Below are 8,273 nucleotides of genomic sequence, written 5' to 3'. Positions count from 1 at the left end.
TCAGACAATATTTTTTGCATTTCACCGTCGTCTGATATACCATCACACTTCAGTTGTACACTATGGTTGTTGTGTGAATTGGTCTTGGACAACATAATTTAGTTCTTATCGTTATGTGATTTTAAAATCAGAAGACATAGTTTTTTTACAACCATTGTGTGATATGTAAAGAGTGCATCGAGTGAATGACCCAATTTTTGTATTCAGACAACGTTGGATTGCCACACTATAAAACTGTTGTACAAATCATTTTCATTTGCTATATTTTGTGCATATATAGCTCCATTTTACCTAATGAACATTGATCAATTGGAAATAAAACACATTGCAAATGCTCAAATGAGTAATCAAACCCATTCCATATATCTCAAATGTTAAAAGGGAGCATTTTCCAATCATCCAAGCAACCATTAATAGAAAAAAAGTATTCAAATGCATGGCCATCTACTTGGGACATCAAAAGTTGATACAACTACGTTGTTCCAAATTAAACATGCCACATATAGTGTGTGCAGGAACTTGGTTTCTACAGCCAACATATTGATACAAACTCTTGTCTTCCCACTATTCCCAGAACTTAGTCTGTGCAGCCATGGTGTCAAACCTAAAAAGTTGAAGCGATGCTTGGTGGGTTAAATTTTGATTTGTTTAGCCATGGAATCAAATCTAGTTCCCCACCTGTCTTTATCCAGCATCAACTACATGCACCGTCCTTTACTTGAACAACATGATCTGCAAGCCATCAATGAAAGAAAAAATGAAGATACTTTGGCAAGGAAATCATACAAAATCAGCAAGACTTTTGCATAAACTGAGATTGTGAAATGATCATGATTATGCAGTTATATATCATAAATTATAAAGGCAGATATAGCATTTAGAAATAGAACAACTCTCAAGCAAAAATCACAGCTCAATTAATTATCATCTTCTGGTGGAATCATTTTCTGGTTCCTAATTCCTAAAACCTCTATATTTTCCAGAACCAAAGAGTTCAATATTTGAAATTTCACTCAACAAGTCAGACTTATTAACGCATTGGACACACTCAAACAGGACCAAATTAATCTGATAAAAGCACTAAAGTACTAAACTCATCAAGCATTGCCCATTACAAAAACTCAGGTAACTAAACCTCACATCATAAACCATGAACACAGCTAGAATCGTAAGCATGGCTATTCAACTACAAAAGCAAGAAATCAAAGTCCTGTTACATGAGAAAAGTGAAGAAGTCATGGAAGCAGCAAACCATGACTATAATCATCATTTATCTGCTGAAAATTGAGTGTGCAAATGTTCCAAGACTCCAAATCACTACCAAGTTTCAAAAACTTAGAGGGACCTAAATAGAGGATTAACCAAAGCATCACAGACCCTGTCACAGAAGGAGAACTATAGCTTAGAACAACTATAGAACAGAAAGTTACCATACCTTTTGACATAAACCATACTGTCATTCTTTTTTCTTACTCTGTTTTTTGCAAAATTGAAACTTAAAAATGTCATTTCAATGCACAAAATTGGGTAGAAAACATTGGGCTGAGTCAAATACTTGAATTTCCTATCGTGGCATTGCTTCTAAGATACAGACATGGGAAGCCACTACTAACAGAGAACTTAGGCAAGATTCTCCAATCCATTTCTGTACACATTTACCAAAAACCACTCAATAAAAAATACATAAACAAAAAGCTTCCATTAACAAGTTTGAGCATTTTATGGTTCCAGATTTTGCTGATTGTTTTTCTTATTGCAAGTATCCTAATTAAGAAGACAATGATTACACAATCAAAACACCACAGAAATAAAAAGCACATAGATGAAGAAGTCATTTTTTTTATTAAGAAATCACCTTAAAAAGCATGTATGGAGTTCCTATTTCAATCTGGGATTTCAAAACCTCATACCAACGTTGTTGGGAAGATACAACTCTTTTGGCCTTACCGTGTGCAGCAATCAAGAATAAATATAAAGCTATTCATAACAAAAAGATGCTGAATGTTAATATCGAGCCTGGTATTACTCACTTTCATAACGAGTGCAAAGCTGTTCGAAGCTTTCATCCTAGCAATCTCCCAGACCTGGACACTATTAGGACAAAAGAGTGACTACTTTTCATTATTTCCAACCCTTTTCATGAATAGATTAGGCACCCAAAGAGCATAGAAAAGATTACGAGCTCTGAGCTCTTCCTACAAGATAATAAATTCCAGGTAAATAGTCTGAAGCCTAAGTTGTTCATCTTAAGAGAAAATCAAGCATTCTTTTTATTACGGCAAGTATTGTTTTTGATGATTTCAATAGTCTACATACTGATGCCTCATGCAAATAATTCTTTAAAAAAAAAAAATGGGGCAAATTCATTACAGGAAAACGTGTAATCACAATGTACCCAATTCCAATTTCAACCATCAGCCAAACCCCAAAGCAATTTTTACTTTATAACAACCAAATTTTAACTAAATAAAACCTTGATGATTTTGTGGAATTTAACATTGTTGTAGTAGCCTCTACGAGAGAGCTCGATGAAGTTCCTGCAAGTCTTGGGTGCAGTCATATCTTAATGAATTTCATAACAGTTATATCTGCCTCCTCCCCTTCCTAAAACGCAGCCAAACCAATAAGAACACAAATTCATGACAAATTGAACAAAACCATACCCTAAAGATCAGATTTTGAAATTCATGAAATTGAACAGATTAGGGGAAATCAAAAATTGAGAGAAAGATGAAGAAGATAACCTGGTCGGAGAGCACCTCTGTTCCGAGCGTGTTGCATTCTTGAATCAGGACTAGAATTGCTTTGGTTTCGAAGCTTGTAAAACATGTTTTGTTAAATGCTGGCAGTTCTAAATTGAACCGTATGCTAAGGAAAACACCACTTGTGTTCCAGTCTAGTTACATAATGTAGCAAGTGAAACTAACTAAAAAGAGTTATGTCTAAAACCTCATATATATCTAATGGGTTTAACCAAATTCCACAATTGACACAGAAGCCATAAGAAAAAAATAGACAGGAAAATGCAAAGAGATGAAGCATATTATAGATGGGCACCTCCCAATATCAGCATAACATTGGGTCTTCTTCTGCCTTGTCTCAATGTCCTGTCAAATACCCAAATACACAAACCTAGCCATAATTCAGAATTCGTAAACAAAAATTCACAACACGGTAAATTAACATAGAAAAAGAGATGGAGGCATTTGGAATACATACAAAGATTGGGCAACGGGACTTGGCGAGAACTGCGGGAGAGAATAGCAAAGACAATACTAAGAGGATTTGGATTCTGAGTGGAAGAAAGCACAGAAATTGCAATTACCAATTGTTGAAAGTAGTGATGAAGAGGCCTTGGAATGGTTGGAGAAGATGGTCTGCTGCAGATTCTCCGCAAATAAGGCAAACCAGCTGCGCATGGAACAAAGTAAGATTCTTTCTATCAATGAAAGCAAATAAGCAAAGCAAGATGAGATTTTGAAGCTACTAAGCCAATGAATAACCAACAAACATGGTTATAATCGAGATTAAAAACCAAACAAAACGCAGTTCTTCACCAAAACAAATCAAAATTTAACTCACCAAGAATCGCCTAGAAACCCACAAATCCCCAAATCGAGTAGCCCATAAATCCACAAATTGAATGACCAACAAATGGAACCCTAATCTTAGCAGATTGAAACCCCATTTTCCTCCTCTTCCTTTCTAGTGCGAAGAATCCACAAATGGAACCTTAATCAATGAGGACAATGATGGATGAGTAGAACCTTATAGGAACTGAGTCGAACCCTAATCGATGAGTAATAGAACCGCTACTCGAACTAAGTTGACCCCTAATAGAGATGTGTTTTGATGAGAGATCGATGGTGTTTTGATGGTGTTTTCAGGAGAAAATAGTTGTTTTGAGGAGCTGCTCGAAGAAAAGAGTTGGGAGTTATTTTGTTGAGTGTTGACGAAACAGCTACTTTGACAAAGTGTTGAGGAGACAACGTCGATCAATAGCCCTAGTTATGTTTTCAAAGGCGTGCTCTCTTTGCTTTTGTATTTATGAATCAGACAACACATGGACCAAGTTATGTTGTCTGATTATGTACAAATTAAACTTGAGCTGAGGTTTTAAATAGGGAAAGTTCCCGCTATGCAATCAAAATAAAAGTTTTGGCACTAGGTTTAGACATGACTCATTCAGACAACATAAATAAATAATTTAGTTGTGGGATCATACAACACAAAGTAAAAATTAGTAGGTCTTGGGGGGGAGGCTGCCTTTTTGGAGAAAATTTAGGCACATCCAACCTTCCCCATATATATTCCTTGATCATACAACACAAAGTAAAAAACTGTTGTATGATATTTTGCCTGCTACTCTCATACAACAGATATAACTATTCTGTTGTACTTTGGAGTATCAATTTGGAGCCAAATTTGAGTCAGGCTAGAAGGGAAATCACCTGCTATTTTGTTTCTGCATTCACACGACAAACAATTCTTATAACTATTGTGCAATGAACTTCTAGCTAAAAAGTTTAGAATTTTAACCACCTTATACAACGTAAGTTTTGTAAATGTGTTGTATGATTCACTTTTCCTCATCACACAACAATTTTTTTTTCGTAGTGCAAAAAGTGTTGTGTGTTTAAGTTATTCGTGTAGTGTCAACCAAATCCCTAATAAAGTGATAACGAAGGTCAATGTGCTTTGTTCGAGAATGTTGAACAGATGTGGATGGCACTAGTATTGTCATAGAAGATAGACAACTTACCTTGAGAGATGCCATAATCATGAAGCATTTGCTTCATCCAAAGCATTTGGGTGCAGCAACTTCCAGCTGCAACATATTCAGCTTCTGCAGTAGACAGAGAGATGCAGTTTTGTTTCTTGCTGTGCCAAGCAACCAGATTGTTGCTAATGAAGAAGCATCCCCCAGAGGTACTCTTTCTGTCCTTTAAGTTTCCGCCCCAGTCAGCATCAGAATATCCTACAATTTCCACATTAGTGTCAAAGGCATAGAAAATACCACAGTGAACTGTACCTGAAATATATCGGATGATTCTTTTGACAACTTCCAAGTGTGATTCTTTAGGATTTGATTGAAATCGAGCACACACTCCCACACTATAGGAAATGTCAGGTCTGCTAGCCATGAGATAGAGCAAGCTGCCGATCATACTACGAAAGAGTGTGGGATCAACTGATTTCCCATCCTGGTCGTCGCTCAGCTTAGTAGTGGTACTCATGGGATTGTTCACTGTCTTCTTGGATTCAAGACCAAATTTCTTGATCAGATTCTCAACGTATTTGGTTTGAGAGAGAAACAAACCTGTATCCATCTGCCTTACTTGCAATCCAAGAAAAAAGGTTAGTTCACCACACATGCTCATTTCAAATTCACTTTCCATGACAGATTGAAACTCTTTGACAAGGTATCTGGACATGGAACCAAAAACAATATCGTCAACATACACTTGGGCAATGATAATTTCATTTTTAGTTCGTTTGACAAATAGTGTTTTATCAATGGACCCTCTAGTATATCCTTTTCCCACAAGATGAGTCGAAAGTCTCTCATACCAGGCTCGAGGAGCCTGCTTCAGGCCATACAGGGCTTTCTTGAGCCAGTAGACATGATCTAAGTTATGTGGATCTTTGAAACCTGGAGGCTGTTCCACATAAACTTCTTCCTGAAGAATCCCATTCAGAAAAGCAGTTTTGACGTCCATTTGAAATAATTTGAACTTGAGATGACATGCTACAGAAAGGAGTAACCTAACTGATTCTAATCTAGCTACAGGAGCAAATGTCTCGTCAAAGTCAAGACCTTCAACCTGAGAGTATCCCTGAGCAACTAGTCTAGCTTTATTTCTAATCACATTCCCTTTTTCATCACTTTTGTTTCTTAAAATCCACTTGGTTCCTATAACATTGCACTTACTAGGTCGAGGTACCAAGTACCACACATCATTCCTAGTAAACTAATTCAGCTCATCCTGCATAGCACTAATCCAGTTATCATCCAACAAGGCTTGCTTAATAATTTTTGGTTCAATGATGGACACGAAACCAAAATGGGATATAACATTCATGCTTAGCAGATTTTTGGTAACAAAACACAGTAACACATTCTGTTGACTTACCTCAGAGGGACTTACCTGTGCTGCAACTTTTCTCCTTATTGTCGGTCCATCTGTTAGATTTCCGATGATATCTTAACTGGAGTGGTCTTTTTGAACTTGCTTGAACCCCCTCCTCTGAGTGGGAGTCGGTTCAAAAATGCTGTCAGGGATTTCCTCTTCCTCTTCCTCAATTGGAGCTTCTGTGTTCAATGATTGTGTGACAGAGGAGGGAGATGGATCTGCAAATGATTCTTCCTGTTTCACACATTGATCATCAATAGAGCCATTAATGGATTCCATAACAATTCGAGTTTTTTTATTGTAAACCCTATAAGCTCTACTGTTCAGAGAATATCCCAAGAACACACCATCATCACTTCTGGCATCAAATTTTTCAAGGTGCTCTCTATCTAGTAAAATGTAGCAAAGACTTCCAAAAATATGAAAGTATCCCACATTTGGCTTCTTACCTTTCCACAGTTCATAAGCTGTTTGATCAGTACCTGGCCTGAAAAAGACTCTATTTATTGTATAGCACGCAGTGCTGATAGCCTCAGCCCAAAAGTTTGTGCTTAGACCTGTAGCATGTAACATTACTCGAGCCATCTCCAGCAATACCCTATTTTTCCTTTCCACAATGCCATTTTTCTATGGGGTGATTGGAGCTGAGAATTCATGTGACACACCAAGCTCATGAAAATAGTTAGAAAAAACGGCATTTTAAAATTCAGTACCATTATCCGACCTTACTCTCACTATGCTGGCATTAGATGACTGCTTCTCAATGATCAATTTTTGACTCAAGTTTTTAAAGGACTCAAACGTTTCAGTCTTGTCTTTTAAGAAATTTACCTAAGTGTATCTTGAGAAATCATCTACAACTACTAGCATATAGCTCTTACCTCCAATACTTTCAGATTGAGCTGGTCCCATGAGATCCATATGTAATAGCTCCAATACCTTTGTGGTTGTTGTAGAATTCATCACCTTGTGAGGTGCCTTTGTTTGCTTTCCAATTTTGCAGTCCCCACATATCTTATCAGTTTTTCCCTTTAAATTGGGCAAGCCTCTGACACATTGCTTGGAAGATAATTTCAGCAAGTCCTGATAGTTTACATGTCCCATCTTCCTATGCCAAAGTTCAAAGGTCTCCTCTATGGATTTTACAGACAAACAAGACTGCAAGCTAGAAGATTCATTAGCTTGAATATGATAACAGTTATCAACAGATCTCTTACCTCCCATGATACCTTCTCCTTTCTGATTTAAGACCAAACATCTCTGTTTGTTAAACCACATGTCTTCATAATCATCAGCCAAATGGCTGACGCTAATCAGATTAGCAGTTAAGCCTTCAACGAATAAAACATTTTTAAGGTTAGGTATACCTGGAGTGTTTACTGTGCCTCGAGCCAAAATATTTTCTTTCCTTCCATCTCCAAACGTGACTGATCCAGTTGTGTTTTCATCCTCAAAGGACGTAAACCAGGTTTTGTCTCCAGTCATGTGTCTAGAGCAACCACTGTCAACATACCAGAAATCTCGTCGCTTGTCTGCTAATGCAGTCAAGGCTACCAAACAAGTTGCCTCAATGGGGGAGCTTTGTTGAGCTTTGCTTGCACACGCGAGAAGACATGTATCATTAGTTTCATAAGACCGAAGACATTTACTTTCATTTTTCTTGGTCCAGACCTCTTTTCTTCTTTCAGTTTGAAAGTTCTTCTTAGATACAATTTCAGCTAGTCTGTTAATGAGTTCTTTTTGTTCTTTAAGCTCAAACTGTAGGGATTCAACCGTACATTTTTCTTGAGAAAATTGTGAGTTTGAAAACCTTTCATTACACCTAGGTCTGATATGGCCTATCTAACCACAGTGATGACAAGTAGGAATAAAGGTTCTAGAGTTTACGTACCTGTTTTGACCAGTGGGGAACTCTTGGTCAATTTTTACCTGAAAGTTTGGGTTTGGTTGGCCTTCCTTCACAATCTTAACATGATCATCAACGGAGACTTCCTCCTTTTCTACAGATGGTCTTGATGCTCTTACGAATTTAGTACTTTTGGAATTCTCTCCAATGTATCCTAACCCACAAGTCTCATGAGGAGCTTTTCCTGATCCGAGCAATTTTGACATGGAGCTAGAGTTGACATCAAACTTGGT

General features: G+C 37.3%; 1 long non-coding RNA gene across 1 annotated transcript; it reads right to left on the bottom strand.

Annotated features, from left to right (window-relative positions):
- Nucleotides 1-443: 443 nt before the first annotated feature.
- LOC112198551 lies at nucleotides 444-4,021 on the bottom strand. The gene is made up of 5 exons (XR_002936015.2): nucleotides 3,583-4,021; nucleotides 3,220-3,411; nucleotides 3,058-3,107; nucleotides 2,031-2,091; nucleotides 444-732 (listed from the first exon to the last, which is right to left on the bottom strand). It is a non-coding gene; the product is annotated as an uncharacterized LOC112198551 (long non-coding RNA).
- Nucleotides 4,022-8,273: the final 4,252 nt, after the last annotated feature.

This window comes from Rosa chinensis, chromosome 4 (genome assembly GCF_002994745.2).
Source record: "Rosa chinensis cultivar Old Blush chromosome 4, RchiOBHm-V2, whole genome shotgun sequence".
Lineage (NCBI taxonomy): Eukaryota > Viridiplantae > Streptophyta > Magnoliopsida > Rosales > Rosaceae > Rosa > Rosa chinensis.
The sequence above is the reverse complement of the archived record's forward strand: the minus strand, read 5'-3'. Positions and strand labels throughout refer to the sequence as shown.